Source organism: Myotis daubentonii, chromosome 7, assembly GCF_963259705.1.
Source record: "Myotis daubentonii chromosome 7, mMyoDau2.1, whole genome shotgun sequence".
Classification (NCBI taxonomy): Eukaryota; Metazoa; Chordata; class Mammalia; order Chiroptera; family Vespertilionidae; genus Myotis; species Myotis daubentonii.
In genome coordinates this window covers 44,474,574-44,496,300 of record NC_081846.1, presented here as the reverse complement: position 1 = coordinate 44,496,300, position 21,727 = coordinate 44,474,574, and the positions used below count along the sequence as shown (strand labels likewise).

At 43.5% G+C, this 21,727-nt stretch overlaps 1 protein-coding gene across 6 annotated transcripts in view; it reads right to left on the bottom strand.

Moving 5' to 3' along the window:
• The window catches only part of WIPF1 (WAS/WASL interacting protein family member 1), a 113,599-nt gene that overhangs the window by 70,245 nt on the left and 21,627 nt on the right, over nt 1–21,727 (bottom strand). The window contains exon 1 of one of the 6 annotated variants that reach the window (XM_059704030.1): nt 2,424–2,520. The exons of 3 other annotated variants lie outside the window; for them this stretch is intronic. The gene's annotated coding sequence lies outside the window, so the exon portion shown is untranslated. Of the gene's footprint in view, nt 1–2,009; nt 2,127–2,423; nt 2,521–21,727 lie in introns of those variants that run through there. 2 more of the 6 variants (XM_059704029.1, XM_059704031.1) reach the window with 2 other exon arrangements.

The window sequence follows — 21,727 nt, the reverse complement described above, 5'->3', positions numbered from 1 at the left end:
AAAGATGGCCCAGGATGAACTTCATGGTAAAGGTTGCACTCGTCAGAGTTTTCTTTTCTTTTTCCCTCCCAGCATGAATGATAACTCATCATTTCATCCCTCTAACACCCAGGCCACCTAAACACTGATGGATGCTGACTCTGGGGTTTGGGGGAGAAGAGGCCTGCCTATATGTCAAGTCCAGGAGAAGAGAGATTTGCAACGTCAGCCCCCTTCCTCCTTCTTATTTAGAGAATTCAGTAACATGCCCCATAAAATTCACCACTTTTTCTCTAGCCAAAAGGTGACCATTTATCTCTTTCTACTTTTGACTTTCAAACTGAACTCAGTATTCAAGTTGGAAGTAATTCCTGTCTAAAACTTACATGCGAGATTAATATTCCAGTTGCTCTCCATTATCCCCCATGATTTACCTCCTTCTGCCCATTCCCTGTCTTCTTCTTCTTTTTTTTTCTTCCAGAATCCACGTCCAGGTCTGGGAAACAGGCATTGTGTAATAATGACACTCTATAAATCTGTCTTCTTGCATCTCAAACACAAAGGAACACAGTGAAGGTGGGAAGCTAGAGAAGGGGGTGAGACACGGCCCCAGAGAACAGATGCCTCAGAAGAAGGGGAACAGCTTTTGGAAGGATGCATTTACAAAAAACATCAGGTCCATCTGGAAAGCATTTTAGCAAAATAGAAAACCCTTTTCTACTATGAGCAGCAGATTAGCTAAATACGAAAATTCCTGAACAACAAAGCTCTAGGACCAATGAAAAAGAGCAAAACAGCAAAACAAAACCGAAAGAGGAGCTCCTTCTAGGGATGACGGGCCTCCTCTGAGCTGTAGGCCTGTGGGGTGCTCAGGGCGCTCCTGGCACCTCGTGCAAGAGACCTGCCCCCTCCACCTCCCCTATGTTTCCTCCAGGGGAACATTGCTTCATGCAAAGGGCTCCAAATACCAAAAAACTCCAATCTCCCCTCCACCGCCTCCCCCATGGGAACGTGGCTGCCTCTGTCGACCCAGTGCAGGGTTTCTGAAACCACTTGGCCTGCGATCCCCAACTTAGGATCCTCCCTGATTCTGTCCACTTCCTCTCCATTTTCTTACACAACATGGTAGTAAAACATGAAAAATGTGGCAATCCGAGGACAAAGTAAACAATGGTTTTTCTCTTTCATCACTCTCCTGGTGATTTTGCCTGACTGGGGTGTAAACAACATGTGAGTCCATCTACCCCTCACCCCTCCGTTGTTGTTTTCCAGTCCAGACACTGAAACACTATGGCATGAAAAGATAGAATGAGAAGCTACCAATCCTGGTCCCTTCTCTCCATCCCTCTCCCAGCCTCTAGCAACACATCCACAGAGCCACAGAAGAAGTCTCTGTTTTCCAAAATGCCCAGAAAAAACCCCCCACAACTCACTGTCCTCTCTGGCTAACCTGTTCTAGTCCTTAACATAGTCCAAGAATATAGTAACTTCCTTCTTCTAACTCAAATTTGAGACAGATTCCTTCCTCCGATAGGTCTGAAAGCATCAGGTCTGTGTAGGGACCTTTCATTGACTTGAAGTTCTTAATTCAACTGTCCCTCGTGGCCTCAGGATGAATAATCTTGGGCCCTTCCGCTGTTTCTGGGCTCTAATTTCCAACCTTTGACCTAGGTCCCAGGCTCTTCTCTAGACTCTTCAAATCTTTCTTTATACATGGGAAGCACGAGCTGAAAACACAACAGCCAGACCTCCGGGCTTCCTCAGGCCGCGCACAGCCCCAGCCCAGGCTGGGCGCCTTCTTACACTGCAGGGGACTTCCTCATCTCAGGTTCAAGCTGCCCGGCCTCTTCCTTCGCTGCTCCCCGTGTGTGTCAGTACAAGAAGGAAAGGAAAAAAGGAAGAAAGAGGGCAGAAAAAATAGAAAGGGGAACTTAAGAATGTATAAAGACACGAGAAAGTATTTTCACATATTTTAACAAAGCCAAAAGATGCTTCTCTACCTGATGAAAAGTATGCCCCAAACAACAAACCTTTGCAGGCAGCCTCGCAGCATGATTTTACCCACAATATCCCTGCTCTGCAGCCCTGTGAACGCCGGATCCGCCGGCAAACATGAGCTGATTCGTCCCTCCACAGACTTATGCTGATAGGTGAACAGGAGGAGAGGCTTAGCTGAATTCCGCAAAGTAAGTTATTGAGTGCACATCTCCAGGCTTGTTTTTTAAAGGCACAGAAGTTCCAAGCAGCAAGAGATGTGGATTTCCTTTTCACAATAATGGCTGGATGCGTGTTCCTCTAACAACGTGTGGCTGTTCCATTCAAAGCCAGAGCGGTTACCTCCCATTACAAAAGTAAAGGCAGCTCAGGAAAGAGAGCCGAGAGCCGGGCAGGCATTTTAGAGCGGCTGTGGAAGATTTTTTTTCGGGGGCGGGGGGAGCACTAACCTGTGTTGTTTTAATCGGCTGCAAACGGCCCCGTTCTCAAGTTCCCGTGCTAGCTGCTGGCCCGTTTCCTGTGAGCGCTGCATGTGACACTACACTTCCTCACTGCACCTTCTTTGACTGCCTCTCCGCGGTCAGGGCCATGTGAAACACCCTCTCGCTGCTTGCTCCACACTGGGGAACCCGCGTCCACAGACAGGGTTGCCTACCCCAAAGGTGGTTGCAGGCTTCCCCAGGCACAGGTGGAGTTGCTGAGCCTGGGAGGAGGCGGGAGGGCACTGTCTGTGCTCCTGGCACTGGTGACTCCCCAAGGAGGGAGCGGGGAAAGGGAGAGGCAGACTCTTGGGTTCCGGGGTTCCCCTTCTTGGGGTCGGAGAGGCAGCTGAGAAGGGGTGGACCGCTCAGCGGAGCTGGGTGTTCGCCTGTCCCCGTCATGGGTCCAGGCCTGGGCCACTGCCCTCCAGCAGAAGAGGGAGGATGAGGAAGGGCAGGTGGCATGGGCCCGGGATGTCCCTGGGCTGCCCTGGTAAGGGCGCCACCACAGGGGAGTACACCCAGGGCTCAGCTCACATCTCTGGATCCTGCAGGGACGCCCAGAATTTCCTGGGACAGTCTCAAGCTCACATCCAATCGAATCAGTCCTGCTGTCAAACAGTGTGTCCTAATTCTTGGTTCAGCAAAGTCAACATACTCTATGCCCCCCCCCCCCCCCAGGGCTTCTGCTGATCTCCGAAATACAAATACGCCAGCCTTTGGTTTCCCATCAAAGGGCTGATCTTGACATCTTCCTGTGGGATGGTGGGGGTTCTTGGTGGCATGTGAGCCCTGGCTATGGGGGCCTGATGCTGGCCTGGCAAGGGATTGGGGAGCAGGGGGGCGGTGCCTGGATGTGCCCCTCTGTCTCCAAGGGGGTGTGGAAGAGCTGAGGCAGGACCCAGCACGAAGCCCAGGGTGCCTTTTCTAGTTTCCTTGTTCCTGTGGTGCGTGCTCTCTTTCCTTGTAAAACTCCCCTCGCTCTCTGGAGGTCCACACACACTGGAGCTGCTGGATGTAGGAAGTGGTGTGTGGGAGTAAAACGATGCCCGCACCAGGGAATATCTGCAATTTGTACAGCTTGACTCAGTGCAGAAACCCCAAAGTTGTTTATACTTGGCTTCCCTGGAATAGTTTTTTTTCCAAACGCTTTTACAGGGATTTTTTGGTTTGGTTTTCAGAAAGGTAACTGTAGACAATCTCACTGTTCCAGGTCTTGAAAACGTCACCCTATAATTCCCCAATGAAGTTTTCCATGTGCGAACACCGAGTAAGAAAATGAGTCCTGAGAGTCAGAACTTTGGACAACAGTAAATCCTTGAAGTCTCACCGCATGCTTGCATTTCTGGCTTTGAAAACACGGAAAACTGTTTTACATTCTGACAGCTGAGGGCTGGTTTTCTGACTGAACTGTACAGTTAGATTAGCCGGTTGAGTCGAGATGGACATAAGCATGGCTTAGGAGTAATGGTGAAATTTTGCCATCTTGCAAAAACAAAATACTACATAGATGAGAAATAATAATGGCTCCATTTGAACGTATTTAGAAGTGTCACCTTCTGGGTGAAGCTGCCAGTTCCATTTTTCAACTAAGCAGTTACATATGTTCTACTTAAGCCAGGCTCTGCGTGGAATTTTTAAAGGTCTTAACAAAATGCTTCATAACTTTCCTTTGAGATCCCTAACCTGGTGTCCTGTCCATGAGGTTCTCCTTCTTCTTCTTTTTTTTTTCTTTCTCCTGTTTAGGCATTTAAAAATTTTTAATAAGGTTTATTTTTTAGAACAGTTGTAGATTATTAGAAAAATAAAGAATGCAGAATCCCCATCCTTTATGCACACAGTCTCCCTCCCCACTATTAAAAATCTTACCTTTAGAATGTTATATGAGTAGCCATTAATTAACCAATTTTGATGCATTATTATGAAGTAAGGCCCATAGTTTATTTAGATTTTTCTAAGTTTCCCCCCCAATGTCTTTTTCTGTCCCCGGAGCCCATCCCATTACATTTAGTCATCATGTCGCCTTAGGCTCCTTATGATTGTGCCAGTTTCTTAGATTTCCCTTGTTTTGCTCACCTTGACAGTTTTGAGCACTGGTCAGGCATTTTGTAGAATGCCCCACAGTTGGGATTTGTCTTCTGATGTGTTGTTTTTTTTTTTCTTCTTATGGTAAGACTGGAGTTATGGGTTATTTGGAGTAAGACCACAGAGGTAAAGTGCCATTTTAATCACATATCAAGCATATCTATCACCAACATAATTTAATACTGTTGATGTCGGCCTGGATTGCCCGAGGTAGTAGGTGTCAGGTTTCTCCTCTATAAAGGGGCCCCCACCCCTTTCCATACTGTACACTTTAGAAGGAAAACCGGGAGGGTGGAGTATCAATGTAAGTTATTTGGAATTCTTCTGCATGGAAGATGTGTCTCTTTTACCTGCTTCTTAATTCAATCTTTTATTTATGTCAGCATGGCTTCATGGACATTTATTTTTTATTTTGGGTTATAATTCAACGCTGTTCTGCTGTTCAGATTGCTCCCCTTTGGCCATTGGGAGCTCTCTCAGTTGGTCCGTGGGCTCCTCTGACATACTTCTAGCAATTCTGTGTTTTGCTTTTGGTTTGTGAGCTCTTCCTTAAGTTCTGGCAATACAAGATGCTCCAGTCTCACCATGTGCACCTCCCCAGCTGTCCGTGATTTTTCCTTCTTCATAAGAGAACGAAAGAAAATAATTATGGGCCTGAGAAAAATTTTTCTTTGCCTTTAATTTTCATTAGTTCTAGCCTTTACCAGAGAGAAAACACCAAAATACTGAGTGAAATTCCAAGATGCATGTTTTTGTTGGTAATGTTTTCTCCTTCATATTTTAATATCCCTGAAATCAAAGTGCCTATGTTAAAATCACATCTCTCCCCCTCCCCCATATGTCATTAATGTGAGGTTACACCTTACAGTTGATAGTGTCTTGGGAAGGGAGAAAGTAGAGCAGTCAATTAGTTCTTGTTTGAACCAGAGACATCCATTAACTACTTTCACCGATTTTCCCTCTACCGAACACATATGTTGAAGTGGTTTGATGTGTAGCATCTACAGACATTAAAACAACCCATGGTTTTTACCAACTCCCATACCTATTCTACCTTTGCCTCAAACCACAAATTCTCAAGTCCTAAATACAGATAAGAGGTGGGCATTAAATTTTTCATTTTTTCTGTGTTTACTATTTGCCTCCTTTTATGTTTACCTTTCAAGCTCTCACGAATCCATCATCACGCCTGAGGATCCTGCTGCTGACGCTGAAGGGTGGTGAGAATGACATTTCATTCCTGCTAAGGAAGAGTAAAAGCCTTTACAGACCAGGAAGGACTCCTGGATTCTGCCGTTCCCACAGAGAAGCCAACTGACTGCTGATGGGCAGAACAGGCCAGGATCTTCTCTCCAGCTCATGACCGAACCACTGCTGCTTTGAGAGCATCATGTTTCATAGACGTTTTCTCTTTACAGACAGAGTCCTGTTTGACCATTCACCATGGGTCTATCTCACAGCCACAGACACAATGCCAATCTTTTCATCCAGGTAGGCGGAACTTAGCTACTGGAAACACTATTTTCTGTCTCACTCCTGGGTAAAATGTACTAAGCTACTGAGAGCGCCCTAATCATCTCACCAACACCCAGAAGAGACTGGCAGGAGATGCTGCACTGACTTGCTTAGGAAACTACTAATACTGACCAAGCCCTGACCACACGTCAAGCACGGAGCTAAATGCTTTCCATGTTAGTACTTTTGTTTCATTCTCACGGTAATCCTGAGAGGTAGGTACTGTGATCACCACTTTTCAGAAAAGGTAACCAAGTTAGAGAGGCTAAATCATCTATCCAGGGCCCTTTGATAAGTTTGAAGCCAACGTGCAAATTCAGCTCTGCCTGACACCAGACACCCAGAGTCGCTGCTGCTCTTTGTGGTCATAGGTTTACCATCTACCGCTCACAAACAGGCACTTTATTGAATGTAGTCCTGCTCTCTAATTATTTTCTGCACATACTTTTCACCTCAATCAAACCTGAGTGGCAATTAAGGACAGGGACAGCTTCCTTCAGACCATTACCTCAGCTTTCCAAGCTCATTCCAGCAGCTTTCCCATAAACCCTGCACTTCTGCCTTATTGCCAAATCTATTTTTCTAATTTATTAGAAAAAATTGTAATTTTTGTAATAAAGGTAATTAATTTACATTTGTTATTTCCTTCCACTGACTTTGTCTTGTTTTGTTTTTCATTTATGAGCTTCTTGTTACAAACTCACTTTGTTTTTTTTTCAGTCCTTTTAAATAAAAGCCTTAACTTTTTATCTGAGTATACTTTTAGTCCTGTACCACACATGTCAATGTATTGTATTCTCATTGTTAATTTTTAAATAGTCTATAATTTGAGTAGTGATTTCCTGTTTGAGCCAAGAATTATTTAAAAGGGTCATATTTTAGTTTCAAAGTGCTTGGATGGAGGAGCCATCTTCCGTTAATTTTCAATGCTATGTTATTGTCATATGTGACCAGTATATCTACTTCCTGGTTAATTGTAAAGTTTCTTTTTGGTCTAGTATTCGTCAACTCTTGTAAATGCTCCATGTCTTTTAAAAAACTGTGTGTATTTTCTATTTGTTAGGTTAGGTCAATAACAAAAACGATATTATTCAAATCTTTTGTTCCTACTTATATTTGACCACTTGATCAAATTCAGAAAGCATTTTTGTTAAAGTTTCCCACTATAATTATGAAAACTTTGTGTCTGTAAATTATTTATTTATATTTTTATTTGTATTATTTTACTTGTGTTTTTAATAAAATTTACTTTATCTAATCCAGTGCTAAGATGTTCGGTGCATGAAGGTTTGTTATTATTGAATCTTCTTGTCTGATTTATTTCTCTTATTCTTTTGTCTTATTTAATATTTCTTTTTACATTTAACCCTACACTTTTTAATATTAATATTACCATCCTATTTTTGTTTTGTTAGTTAGCATTCACAAACCTATCCCTTTCTTTTCTTCCTTACTGTGTACATATGACTCTTGAAGACAGCATATAGCTAGATTATCTTTTTAATCAACCTGAGAGTCACTGATTTTATTAAAGGAATTTAACCTAGTCACATTTATTATTATATGTTACCTTATTCCTGCCATTTTATAATATGTATTCTATTATTGTTTTCTTCCTGTTTTGCTTCTTTTCTTGTCGTTTACCAATTGACCCTGCTTTTATTATTGTAGTACCCTCTACCCTGACTCTGTGTGTGTGTGTTTTAATATCTAATGGTTTAGAAATCCTATCTATACTTTTTTCTAAAGATCAAATACACATGACCTTTCTTGATGAATAACAGAGAACTACATAGCAGGACCTACTAATTGGTAATATCAACACATTGTTTGGAGAAATTTAATGGTAACTTCATGTTAATAACAATAATAAATTGTGTGTTCATTACACAGGCAACAGAAACCCTTCTAAAAGAATATGCTGCCAGGTCTCCATTCATTTCCCTTCCCATTTTTTGTGAGGAAGACTGGCTACAGCTCTCACAAATCATGTGGACATGTGTAGGATAGGGGGACAGCCAAGAACCCGGGGGCTAGGACATAGACAGGAACATCCAGGGAATGCTGCTGCAAATTTTGGACTCTGAGACATGCAAGCAATCCAGAGATCTGGAGCAGACTCCGCAGAAGCGAGGCTGGCAGGGCGGGTTTCCTGCTATCTTACTTCCAGGCACTAGAAGTCATTATCTGCTAAGGAGTCTATTGTAGAATTAGGTAAGAGCTTAACTGTAAGATCATAAGAATGTAAACATCTCCTCTAAAAAGCTGAGGAATTCAAATGAGAAAATAATGTTGCTAGGCTTGCTAGAGACTAGAATGTTGTGTTTCCTGAGGTCTGGTTATGAAAGCAAAGGAATCAACAAGAATCCACACTTTTTTTGTTGTTCAAAAAATGAGGTAGTTTCTATCTTTCTAAAGCTATCATATCATTGCATGGTGATGGGGGAAATTCTGGCTCTAAAATATGTAAGCAGGTAATGTTTGTGCATGTTTGTATATGTGTTTGAATGAAGGTGAACATTAAAATTTAATTTTTCATGGAGAATCCTAGGGTAGTGGGAAGGAAGAAACAGGGATAAAGGTGTAGCAAGTATTTGAAGACCTGCTGCTTAATTTCAACTTACTGGACTAAGATCCTGGTTTGGACCACAAAGAAGATGTGATACACTACCTGAAAAGGGTGTTTCTGTTCTAACATAGCATTAAAAATGTAATGTAGCTGCAAAAACATTTTACGGATTCACTATTATTTTCAATCATCCTCGTAATATAAAAGGGAAGACCAAGAGTAGAAGAGACTTACTCAAAGAGAGTAAGTGATAGAACTGGGATTTAAACCTCAAGCTTCTGACTACAAGTCTGGTGTCATTTCCAGTATGAGCCCAAACTACCTCCTTGCTGTTCTGTCTCCGCAGGAAGACAGACCCATGCACACCACATGCATGTTGCGCCGAGAGGAACTGCAGGAGGCCCGCCCTTGGCAGTCAGTGCTTCACAATGTAGGTCAAACAGTCCAGTCAGACCCCAGAGCAATGGTTTCTACATGGTTCCTGGGGGACTTGGGGAGCACTAAGTCATGTCAAAGGCTTTCCTCATTAGCTTTCATGCAAAAAGACACCATATACCACTTTTTGAGCCCTTGGAGCAGCTAAAAGGAAGATGAAAGGTCAAGAGAGTTCTCTTGCTGATGCACTGCATTCTGGTACATTTGTTTATGCCATTGTAACGTAATCTAAGCCAGAATTATTCCGGCCAGCTGTCTTCAAAGCCAGAGCCCTCGCAGAGACATTCTTCTTTGGCATAGTAGAGGGCCTGATGCCAACAACCAAATTGGCCCTTTCCAGTATCATGCAGTTGAATTCCAAATAACTAGGCCCCATACTCATCTTTGTTGTTGATCAAAACATTGAAAGGGTATGGCAAATTTCCGTGTTCATAAAAAGACTAACTAGGGACACAAAGAAAGCTTCGCCACTCATCCAGTATAAGTTTTAAGTAAATACAGAACTCCAGAGGTAGTAGACAGTACTAAGAACCAAGACACTCTCACACACTTGTTGCTCCTTTCTGTTAGGCTGAACACCAAGTAAGAGAATACAAGTCAATGTAAATAATTCCAACGTGTACCCAGGGTGCTGGGAGGGATTTGTGGCTCTGATTCAGGATTTATGCTTTCCTCACACACATGCATAACATGAAAGCTAGAGAACACCTAATTGCCTATATTTGCACAGTCTTCCTACTCAGATGCATCCCTCCCTTCCATATGAAAGAGCACAGAGAATAGGGCCGAACTTCTAAACAAGCTACGTCACTCCTAAAAGGAAGGCGTCCAATTACCTGGGTTCAAATCCCAAATCCATTACTTACTAGTTGCGGTGAATTACTTTATTTTTTGGGTCCCCATTTTCTCATCTGTAACAGGGACACAATTTTATGAGTATTGACTGTGATGGTGCGAAGAGCTTAGCCAGTGCAGTGCATAAATGGTGGCTGCTGTTAGTAGGTGGAAATTTTATTATCAGAAAATTGTATATTAGAATATCTCACAAGAAGCGCAGAGCCTAGCAATGAGTTTTATTTCCGAGGGAGCTGTGCCTGCAGGAAATAGGGATATTCAGGAATAAGGGTAAGTGGAGCTACAGGTCCTCCAGGCACCCTAGAGAGGCACAGCCCACCCAGGAAGCAGAACAGGAAATCCACATGGGTACTTAGAGCCTGGAGGTGGGATAGCATTTATACTTCTATATTTGGAAGAGTTGGATATATTTGTGTCTGATCAAAAATAAGGAGGAAAATGGAATGTGCATTATATCCTCATGTTTTTTTTAATGAGGAAAGCTTCATGGCCAGTGAAACACTATGTGGATGAGAGGGACAAAGAGAGGTTTAGCAGTGGCCGTGAGTGTAGGTAGAATAGGGGCTACCTAGAAGCTGTTTATGTGATGTGCAGTGTAAAACCTCTAAGACATGCCTTTTTTAAAAACTTAGATTAAAGAGATAATGTTATTCTTCAAGGGTTTCTGATGTTTTCTTTGAATGAGACTCCAAATGAGAATGAGAATCTGGACCCTGGGGGGGTCTCAGGATTTATCCAGGTTACAATCAGAGTGTGGATCATATCCAGTTGAGCAACATCAAACCCAACCACATGTGTTTATCACATATTTTCTGGATTATGACTTAGACTTTGAAGTGGCTACAGACAGGCTAAATCACATGATTCTGTAAATGAGGTAAACTTTCAAAAGATAAACATCTCTCAATATCGTATTAATTACTCACGGTCATTCTGAATGGGTAATACTACATTTTGTATGTCAGCATCCATTATTTTCTTTGCCTTCAAGCAACTTCCAGAAATAACGGTGGTGCTCTGGGAGGTACTTAAAAGAAAACTAGGTACTGTTTACTAAACTACTGTTGTATATGCCTCAATGATATACTTACAGTATTGAAAGCAACATCATATCCACCAATTAACTTCCAAGGACAAATTTATGTACAAGAATGATCAAACATGTCTGTACCTGGTAACCTAAGTGTGATTACTGAAATATGAAAATTTTATAAAACTGCACTTTGACCTTGAGGCACTATGGATCATTAATGACAGTGACAGAAGTAGCCACAGATTAGGAGTTAATGAAATATTACAATGAGTTGATTATGGTTTTTGTTTTTAATAAATTACATTTTCCTCTTTTCAGAAAATTACCACCATGAACTATAATATTCATCAGAGCATTTTGAAATTTTTAGTAACTAGACTTTATAGGTGTGAAGCTTTCCTAAGCAATGAGGAACACACAGGGGAAAATAAGTTGTGACCAGTAGTATACTACTAAATGTATAAATTCAGCTTACACATTCATATAGCTTGATTCAAGACAAGGACATAAGGTTATAAAACCAACCAAACAAAGCAAAGCAACACCACCACCATCCTGGGTTGTTCTGAATAATAAACTGCCTCATGCTATCCAAATTGTTTTTTAAAAAATTAAAAATCCAGGAACCCTTAATAAAACTGTGCAAACTGTGGACTGACACACCTTGGGATTCCATTTCTCATCTGTGCAGTTACATAACATGCTTATTTTACTTACATAAATCCAACTCTTATGCTTGAAAAAGAAAAAGAGATAGAAAATAATTTAAAGTGACAGCCATTTCACCCACCATCCTACACAACCAGTCTGCCCCCAGAGCAGCAGTTCTCAACCTGTGGGTCGCGACCCCTTTGGCGGTCGAATGACCCTTTCACAGGGGTTGCCTAAAACCATCCTGCATATCAGATATTTACATTACGATTCATAACAGTACCAACATTACAGTTATGAAGTAGCAACGAAAATAATTTTATGGTTGGGTCACAGCATGAGGAACTGTATTTAAAGGGTCAGAGGGTTGAGAACCACTGCCCCAGGGCATCCTGAGACGAGAGACATAAACCTTCGGTCCCCACCACTGTGCCACACCAGGTGTGATTCCAGTCTTTAAAAACACATATTTTCCAAATGCCAAGGCCCACAACTGGCAGCCAGCCACTTCTTCTGGAGGTCAAGCAAGGAAATAGCAATCAAGAGTAATTCTGAATAGACGCGATTTCTATCTTAGCCACAACCGAAGCCCTAGCTTCACCCCTGCTCTGGATCAGATCAGTCAATCTCAACTTGGCTCCTCCTGTCCTGGCAACAGAAGCTCAGAAATTGCTGCTGCAGTGACTTTGAGGCTCAGTTATAAACCACATTCCCTCTGGGAAGCCCCTCCCCCTTATTCTCCTTCCACCAAGTGGATGAAGTAAAGATGCGAGAGAGATTTTTTTGTTTTGTTTTGTTTTGAACAGAACCCTTTTATTGTCCAGCACCTGTGACGGTTTCATCTCTCTGTAAAGGGGACAGGACGTTTGGAGCATAATTGGTCCTTTTAAAGGGAAAAAAGAGGGGGGAAGCGCACCCGGAGAGGAATACCTTCACACATGAGAATGTGCTACTAGATAACAACCAACCCACAGTCTGCTTTTTCATCCCATTAAAAATATCTGGAACGATATGTAGCAAAGCAAATAAATTACTTGCCATCTCTCAGTACATCGCTGAAGCAAAGATGGACACTTATGGCACCTCGGAGAGAAGTGGCTTGTCTCCCGTAACGCAATCTTGGCCTTGGTTCGGGGTCAGTCTCTTCTTTCCAGACCCTCCCAGGTAGAGCCACTCCCCTCACTCCATTGCTCCAGTGGTCTCCTACACCACTGCCTTACATGTCCATCTCCTCCGGGGAGGGAGAAAAGACCTTGGCACCTTGCAGGTGTCTGCTGAACGAATGAAAGATTACCGCCTCCCAACACCAAAGAACAGAAGACTTCCTCCTTCTCATATCCACCGTCCAGTTCACCAGTTTCATAAATGGTCCGCTCTGTGTATGCACAGAGTATAAGAGCTGCAAAATAAAAAAATGCCGATTTGGATTCTAAGTTAACTTGTCTAGTAATTTATAGGTTTTAAGGTTGAAACTGGATATAAAACTCCCTTTGTTCCTCCTTCTACAATCTCCTATATACTGAGGGGTTTCCTGGACCTTCCACTTTCACTGAATCATCATGGCATCCAACTGCTCTTCTCAAAAGATTAGCTTTTCAGTGTTCATTTTAGGATTAAACATAAATAGCACATCTCCTGACAATATTGTCAGCAAGATCAAGTCTTGAACAAATGAAAGCACCCAATCTCTCTTCAGCCAGATCTGTGCTAGGGATCTTTGTTGGTTCAACATGCCCAAGGCTCTCTTCTGAAGGATGGGCAGTGGACCGGCTACCCCTGACCTTAGAGCATAACTTTTGATGGACTGGGTGCTGGCATTCTATGTTGCTGGCTGGATGAAAAGGCAGTATTGGAAAGAATAAAGATTACTCCATTCAGCCTCTCAGACGGGATACACCCTGTGATCTGCCACACCCTGATTTTCAAAACTCAGCCTGAATTATCTGTTCATAAAAAGACCATTAAACTGATTCCAAATGGAAGTTCTATGACTGTTATTACATTACAGTTCAGCTGCTTCTAAATGACTAGCTACCTCAGGCCCTAACGGCCCAATCTTCCTGTATATGCTCATGTTGCTTTGTAAATGCTCTTAATAGCATGAACTGTTAGCATGATCCATTAACCTAAAATAATGATTACATTATGTGTATCAACAGTATTATCTTTTTATTTAAAAAAAACAACCCTAAGTGCTTTTTAATGCATTATCTAATTCATAATCATTGAGGAAAACTGTTATTTCTATTTTAGCGGTGGTGACTGTAATATGAAAAATAGCAGTAACACACCCTTCCAAGCAAACTATAAAATTGCAGAAGAGCTTGGTTAGTGGCCTTTCACCATGGGTCTCAGTTCAATAAATATCTGTCAACTGATTAGCTAATGTCCCATGTTATCTTGTATGGAAAAAACTGGCAGTAATATGGCATGTTTTGATGGACCAGGTGGTTCTTACAGTCAAGATCTTATAAGCCACATCGATATCTTCATATCTTAACAACCCAAGATATGAAGCCAGGCCACCTTGCTGGGTAAGTGCTCCAGTTAACTACTGCTGTGTAGCCAACAACCCCAAAACTTAGCTGCATAAAGCAACCGCTTCATTTTCCTCATGGACCATGTGGGTCAGGGATTCAAAAAAGTCACAGTGGAGACAACTCTTCTGTGTCCCATATGTCTTGCTGAGCTCACTGATAAATGGGGGCTAGAATACTAGGGTTGGAGGATCCAATTCCAGGGGGGTTTCTTCACTGATGTCTGATGCAAGGCCGGGAAGGACAAAGGATGTGCTCAACCAAGACTGTCCACCAGAGCATGGCCTTTCCATCACCCAGCTGGACTTTTTACTTGGCGGATCAAGTCTCCTAATGAAAGCAAGTGTTCCTAATGAACAAGGCAGAAGTATGGCCTTTGGTGGCCTAGCTCTGGAAGTCACATGGGGCCACTTCTGTCCTCTCTCTTGGTCAACGCAGTGACAATCCCCCTCCCCCAAGAGGTTCAAAGAAAAGAGCCACAAATCCACCTCTTATTAGCAGAAGTGTCAATATATTTGCAGCCATGCTGTCAAACACTCACAGTGTGTCTTCAGTTTCCCATGGTCTGGTTACCAACAATTTCAACTTGAACTATTATATATATATACTAGGGGCCCGGTGCACAAAATTCGTGCACTGGGTGTGTGTGGGGGGGAGTGTCCCTCAGCCCAGCCTGCCCCCTCTCACATACTGGGAGCCCTCAGGCGTTGACCCCCATCACCCTCCAATCGCAGGATAGGCCCCTTGCCCAGGCCTGACGCCTCTGGCCTAGGCGTTCGGCCCGGGCAGTGGGGACCCACAGCTGCAGCGGCCCCGCGATCGTGGGCTTCGCTTTAGGCCCAGGCAAGGGACCCCTAGCTCCTGGGACTGCCAGCTTCGACCGTGCCTAGCTCCCATCGCTGGCTCCACCCCTACTTCCTGCTATCACTGGCCAGGGCGGAAAAGGCACCTGATTCTCCAATCATGGCTGGGGGGCAGGGCAAAGGCGGCCCCAGGGCCGCCTTTGCCCTGCCCCCCAGCTCTTAGCTCCCCCCTGGGTTTCCGATCACTGTCAGTGGCAGGGGGCTTCTTCCTGCTTTCCCTTTCGCCTTTCTGCATTGTGCCTACATATGCAAATTAACCGCCATCTTGTTGGCAGTTAACTGCCAATCTTAGTTGGCAGTTAATTTGCATATAGCCCTGATTAGCCAATGAAAAGGGTATCGTCGTACGCCAATTACCATTTTTCTCTTTTATTAGTGTAGATATATAAAAAGCCCCCCGCTGCCACTGCAAGTCCCCGCTGCCCGGGCCGGACGCCTAGGCCAGAGGCGTCAGGCCTGGGCAAGGGGCCGATCCTGCGATTGGAGGGTGATGGGGGTCAACGTCTGAGCGCTCCCAGTATGTGAGAGGGGGCAGGCTGGGCTGAGGGACACTCCCCCCCACACACACACCCAGTGCACGAATTTCGTGCACCGGGCCCCTAGTATGTATATATATATATTTGCAGAATATCAACCACAAATGGTGGCAATTACATTTCTAGATTATCAGATTCTGAATTATGATAATCTATAGTTCTGATATAATGCCTACATGGGTATTAGATCAATATTAATTTGAAATAACAACAAAGTCAACAACTGGCAGAAGATCTATTGACATGTTTGGCCTTTAATTTTATAAAAATTATTCAGTTAGGGGAAATTATTTTTTTCTCCTATCTCCATTAAGATATCAGATGCCCCAAGTTAAATTAAAACATTTCAGGAGTTCCCTGGCTGGGTAGCTCAATTTGTTAGAGTGTTGTCCCTATATACCAAGGTTGTGGGTTTGATCCTTGTCAGGGCACATACAAGAATCAACCAATAAATGCATAAATAAGTGGAACAACAAATTGATGTTTCTCTCTCTCTCAAGGAAATAAGTAAGTAAATAAATGAATAAAAATTTTCGAAAGGGAGAAGAAACAGGGTGGAAAAACACTTACTAAAAAGAAACATTTTGGGAGCTAGGAAACTTGGGAGAAAACAATTTAACTTTATAGAATTATTCAGCTTGAGATGGCAAACTCAAACTCTTATCAGAGCTAGGCAGGTAGAGAAGTAAAAGAAGGATGGAGTAAGTAAGTCAATGGAAATATTGATGACTGGGGTTAACTGGAGCACCTCAGGCCCTGCCTGAAGGTATGTGAACTCAATTATTGAAATTAATCTAAAAATAGTGCATTTTCCAGAATTGGCTCTTAGACCACAGCTAATGTTTCTTTGATTTAGATTAGGTTGCAGTTATTTCCTAGGTTTATGATTTTTTTTGCCTGGTTCAAACAGTCTATTTTGTACTGCTCTGACATGGAAAAATAAACACTCAATATATAATTCTGTAGCTAATACTAAACATTTTGTTGTTGTTAATCCTCACCCAAGGATATTTTTTCCATTGATTTTCTCTTTCTTCCTGATATTTTTTCCATTGATTTTCTCTTTCTTTCTTTCTTTCTTTTTTTTTTTTTTAAGAGAAATGGAAGGGAGGGAGGGAGAGAAAGAGAGAGACATCAATGTGAGACACATCAATTGGTTGCCTCCTATACGTGCCCTGACTGGGACCAGGGATCAAACCGGCAACCCAGGTACATGCCCTTGACAGGAATTGAGCTGGAGAGCCTTTGGTGTATGGGCCAACACGCTAACCATTGAGAAACATTGGCCAGGGCTAATAATAAACATTTATTGATCATTTACTATGTCCCAGACACTGAGCTCAGTTACTGCCATTAGTATGTTATTTAATGCTCAACAGTCCTTTGGGACTATTTCTGAACCCATTTTACAAATAGGAAATTGAGCTTCAGGGAGGCCAATTAATAACAAAGTTGATAAAAATTAGTGAGTGGCAGAGAGTGGGTTCACACCTAGACAAGTTTGACCTCCACACCTTTGGTCTTAGCCACTGCATCTTGGTGCTTTTGATGAATGTGGCTCCCCTAAACCACAGGTGAGTGGCCCCCAGGAAGGGGGATGCCTTTGCCAACAGTCTTTGGTTGTAACCCATCCAGCTGTTCGAATTTTGGGATAGAAACGGGAGTTTACCCAAGGCAGTGAATATTCATGTGCAGTCCCTCATACCCAGGAATCCTGGGAGTTTAAGACTACATAAGAAACCGTGGTCACTACCCCTGTGACCTGACAGAGTTTCTCTGGACGCGAAGAGAGAATGCAGGCTCAGCCCTCTGGAAGCCGGGCAGCGCTCCCACCTGCTCTCCTGATAGAAGAACCCCACCTCCCAGAAAGGCACTACTCACAGACACGCAGCATGGAAGACGGAGTTTCTGTGCTCGACAGCCTCTCTTGGGAGACCACGCGATGACTTTCCCTTAAAAAACCTGTCCCGAAAAATCCCCTTTAAAAAAGCCCTCCTCTATTTCCTTGAAGAGAAAATTCAAATAGAGTTCTCACATATCAAATATATGACAGAGGCCGTTCGTAATCATTTAAATTATTTATCCTTCATTGTTTAATGCTTTATACCATTCCTCCATGCATAATTTATTATACCATTTATGTTTATTAAAAATTGATCATGGGGACCTGCTCTCTCTCCATTCTCTCAGGCTACAGATATGTCTCTGTCAGATCACTTGGAAATAGACATTTTTTTTAAAAAAAAATTCACTTTAATGGTTTGTATGCCTCTTTCTTATCTTAGGGTTACTTTTCTTTGACAAAAGGACTAGAAGTTACCTTAATATATTAACTGCTCATTTTCTTTATGAAATAACAAGTCCCTCCCCCACCTAGAACTGGGCTGTACCTCTGACTTGCTTTAACCAAAAGAAGGCTACAGAAGTGACAACCTGCTGGTTCTGTGCCTGAGCTTTCCGAAGGCCTGGCAGCTTCTGCTTCTGTGACCCTAACCACCATGTAAAAAGCCCAGTGACCCTGCTGAAGAGGCCACTTGGAGAGTGAGAGGTCCGACACTACATGGAGAACAAGAGCAGCCCAGCCGTCCCTGATTCCCACCATGCTCTGTCCCAGGTAACCTGCCATCTGAACGCAACCCCCGTCTGGTTAAAGCAAGAACAGCAGAAGAGCTGCACAGCGAGTCCACCCAGCCCGGACGGCAGATTCACAAACAACTAAATGTTGTCCTAAGCCACTACGTTTGGGGTTCACTTGTTACAGAGTAACATTTAGCAAATGAACTAAATATATGAGTAAAAGGGAATAAGAACTTCTTTCACGGGGTAAATTTCATGAAAAGACAAGTACATGTTTCTAGCAGGCATATCCAAGAAAATAGCAACAGAATCTAAAGGATATAGAGAACTCATACCACCAGCTTCCCGTGCCATTTTCTTTGGTTCTAAGACATTTTCCAATGAAAAGATTTTCCTACCTTTTTTTAAATTTTTTTTTTAAGGATTCCTGGTCTGACAGAAAGTTAAGAAGTCCAACCAAGTCTGCTATGTGAATATTACCACATGAATGGAAACTAGACCCTGGCCAACCCATCCTGATGTTCCATTTCCTCTTATTCACCAGCAGTATAGATCCACAGCTATGGCTGCAGGCACAGGCGCTGCTGTGTTCAGGGAGATGAACACTGTGGGGGCTTCTGGCTTAGTTGTACTGGTCATCAAATGTTCAGTTCTGTGGAAAAAATCACCTTAGGGACAGAATGGCCAAGTTTGACTAGTAGACTTAAATGACTAGTAGAAATAAACAGCTACCTATGCCTTATCCCAGGCATGCAATCACACACACACACACACACACACATACACAATATCGATGTTCCATTGAGACAGCTGACGCACATCCAGGATATGACTAGACTATTTAAAAAACCCATGCACATTTGCAGAATGAGGGGAAAGGCTGCTACATTTATAGTGGCTTGGTGGAACTTTGGATTGCTCAATAATTGCTGCTCTTTTAGAAAGGAAAAGAATCATTATAGAAGAACTATGGGTCTAAGCAAAGTGTCTTTTGTAAAAATCAAAACACAGAATGCCAAGAATATTTCCCAACAGTTTATACTGGACTAATGCTTTGAATTTTCTGAATGACCTCTTATAGGTAAAACTAGAGGCCCAGTACACAAAATTTGTGCAGTGGGGGGATGTCCCTCAGCCCAGCCTGCAAAGACACCAGCATCCCTCACCCCTGCCTCTGGCCGGAGGCCCCTCCCCACCCTCCACACGGCTGAAGAGCGGACGCTGGGTTCGCGTTGCCAGGGTGAGGCTGCTATGGATGCCGCCATCTTTGTCGTGGAGTGATGGTTAATTTGCATATTACTCTTGTATTAGATAGGATTATCAATGTATTTTTTAGTATATCACGTCTTCTAAAACTACCTCCAATTAATAAATCGTACGTGGTGGAGATCAACGTAACGAGTGGACTTAGGAAAAACCTGGTAGCGTGACGGTTGCATGTTTAGAAAGAGAAGAATCAGTTCCCAGTGCTTGCAAAGCTCCAGACACCAAGCAAGAGAAATGGAACCTTACGCATGCACGTCAATGACCTGCCAGTCGGTGAAGCTGAGCACGAACCCCTTTCAAACTGCTGAGAGAGAGCAAGCGCTGGACTTAAAAATGGGAAAAATTTCCCATTCATTTTTTTGCCCCTCCATAAGGGTGCTCGTTGAATCGATGCCACTCGGCTGCTCCTTGGGGCACAGCGACCCCAGAGAGAAAACTGTCCTCTAACTTCTCTTCTGCTTCAGTCACTTCTGGGGGAGGCATAGGCTGTGATTTGACAGTGAGAGAGGTCAGGACACCCAGGCAGTGAAAATGAGCCAAGCACCCAGGTTTACCTTCTAGGGGAGAGAAAAGGCTACATAACAGCAAGAGGTTTTTGCCATAGAAGCAACTGGGAGCTTATCCTGGTGAAGCCAATCATCTCAGGCACAAGGAAATAAAGGGGCACTGTGCTTGCAGGGGGTGGGGCTCATGCTCCTTACGTGCCCGTCACTAGGCTGGGCCTGTTACCGCAGTTTTATTTGGTAAGTGGCTAACAAGTGTTTATTGGGCGGGTGGATGAATAATGAAGGCAGGAAAGTAATACGCAGAAAGGAGACATGACTCTGGTAATGGACAGGACAAGGCGGGAAAGCGGGGTGCAGAGGGTCATCACTGAGCCTCAGGAGTTAGGGGAGAGGAGGGTGAGGGAGAGAGACAAGGCTCCTAGCAGAGACTATGTTCACACAACCGACCCAAGCCCCGTGATGATCTGACCAAGCGGCTTAGCACCTGAAGTTCATGAAATGCAACAAGTCTATGTAGAACGAAACTGTGCAGAATCCCGTAGCATCCTCTCTCCTTGAAATGGGCAAACCAGTGAGGCACCTTGGAAAAGCATAGTGTTGCTCAAACCATGCTCCACTGAGGTGGGGAGGGGATGGAGGTTTTACAGAGCCCCTGGAAAAGCTTTGCTTCTGTTGAAAAAATGAGTTCTCTGCTTGAAAAACACAAACCGAAAACTGCAGGTGTGAATCTGAGCTGCAGTCCCACCGTTAACTAGCGGTGTGTCCTCTCACGACGTCATTTTGTCTCCCGGGGCCTGTTTCAGCTTCGGAAAAATGAAGATAAAGCCGCCCTTACACCGCCACATTGAGCATCTAGTGCAGGGGTGGGCAAACTTTTTGACTCGAGGGCCACAATGGGTTCTTAAACTGGACCGGAGGGCCGGAACAAAAGCATGGATGGAGTGTTTGTGTGAACTAATATAAATTCAAAGTAAACATCATTACATAAAAGGGTATGGTCTTTTATTTATTTATTTTTTTTCATTTCAAACAGGCCGCATCCGGCCCGCGGGCCATAGTTTCCCCACGGCTGATCTAATGAGATAAACTGTGTGGAGACACTTGGAAATTACGTCACAGATACAGGTTTTAGGAACTATAAAAGGTAAATTTTTCAAAAGAAATTTTTCAATAAGTCAACAGGGAGTTTCAAAGGAGGCTGTTTTTTGTTTCCTGTGTTTATATCGACAAAATCCGTGGCTGCCTCAGAGGAAAATCATTATTTAAAGAAGCTACTTAGTGCTGGGCACAATTTCACAGACACCCCAAAAGCAGGCTAGAAAAGGGGATCGCTGGCACCCTGAAAGTCAACTTCTAGGGTCTGGCATATAATGCTGGCACAAGCACTGCAAAACACAGAAATGGATTAAAAACTCCAACTTCCAGGAAGGCTCACATGGGATCAGAGGTTTAGGACTGGAAGGGACTTCCAGATTACCAACCTCCATTTCACCGATGAGCGAACTGGGAACTCAGGATGGAAGGTGATGGGTCCAAGATCACATCAGCGGTTGTGGGACTCCACTGCACATCCAGCTCTTGTCCCTGCAAGAAGTCTGCGTAATGGCAGACTCCTGACACCCAATTCCCACCCATCAAGAGTCCGTGTGGAGTCGGCTCAACTTCCCCAGAACCCCCCTGAACGCACTCTGTCCTCAGAAGGCATTCGGAGCAGTGGCATTTCTACCCTGGCCTGGGGGTAGGGCGAGCCACATCCTGGTTTGCCCTAGACAGTCCCTGTTTATGCCTTGTCCCAGCATAATTATTAATAGTGCTCCCTCGCCTTTCACAAGTGTCTGGATTTGGA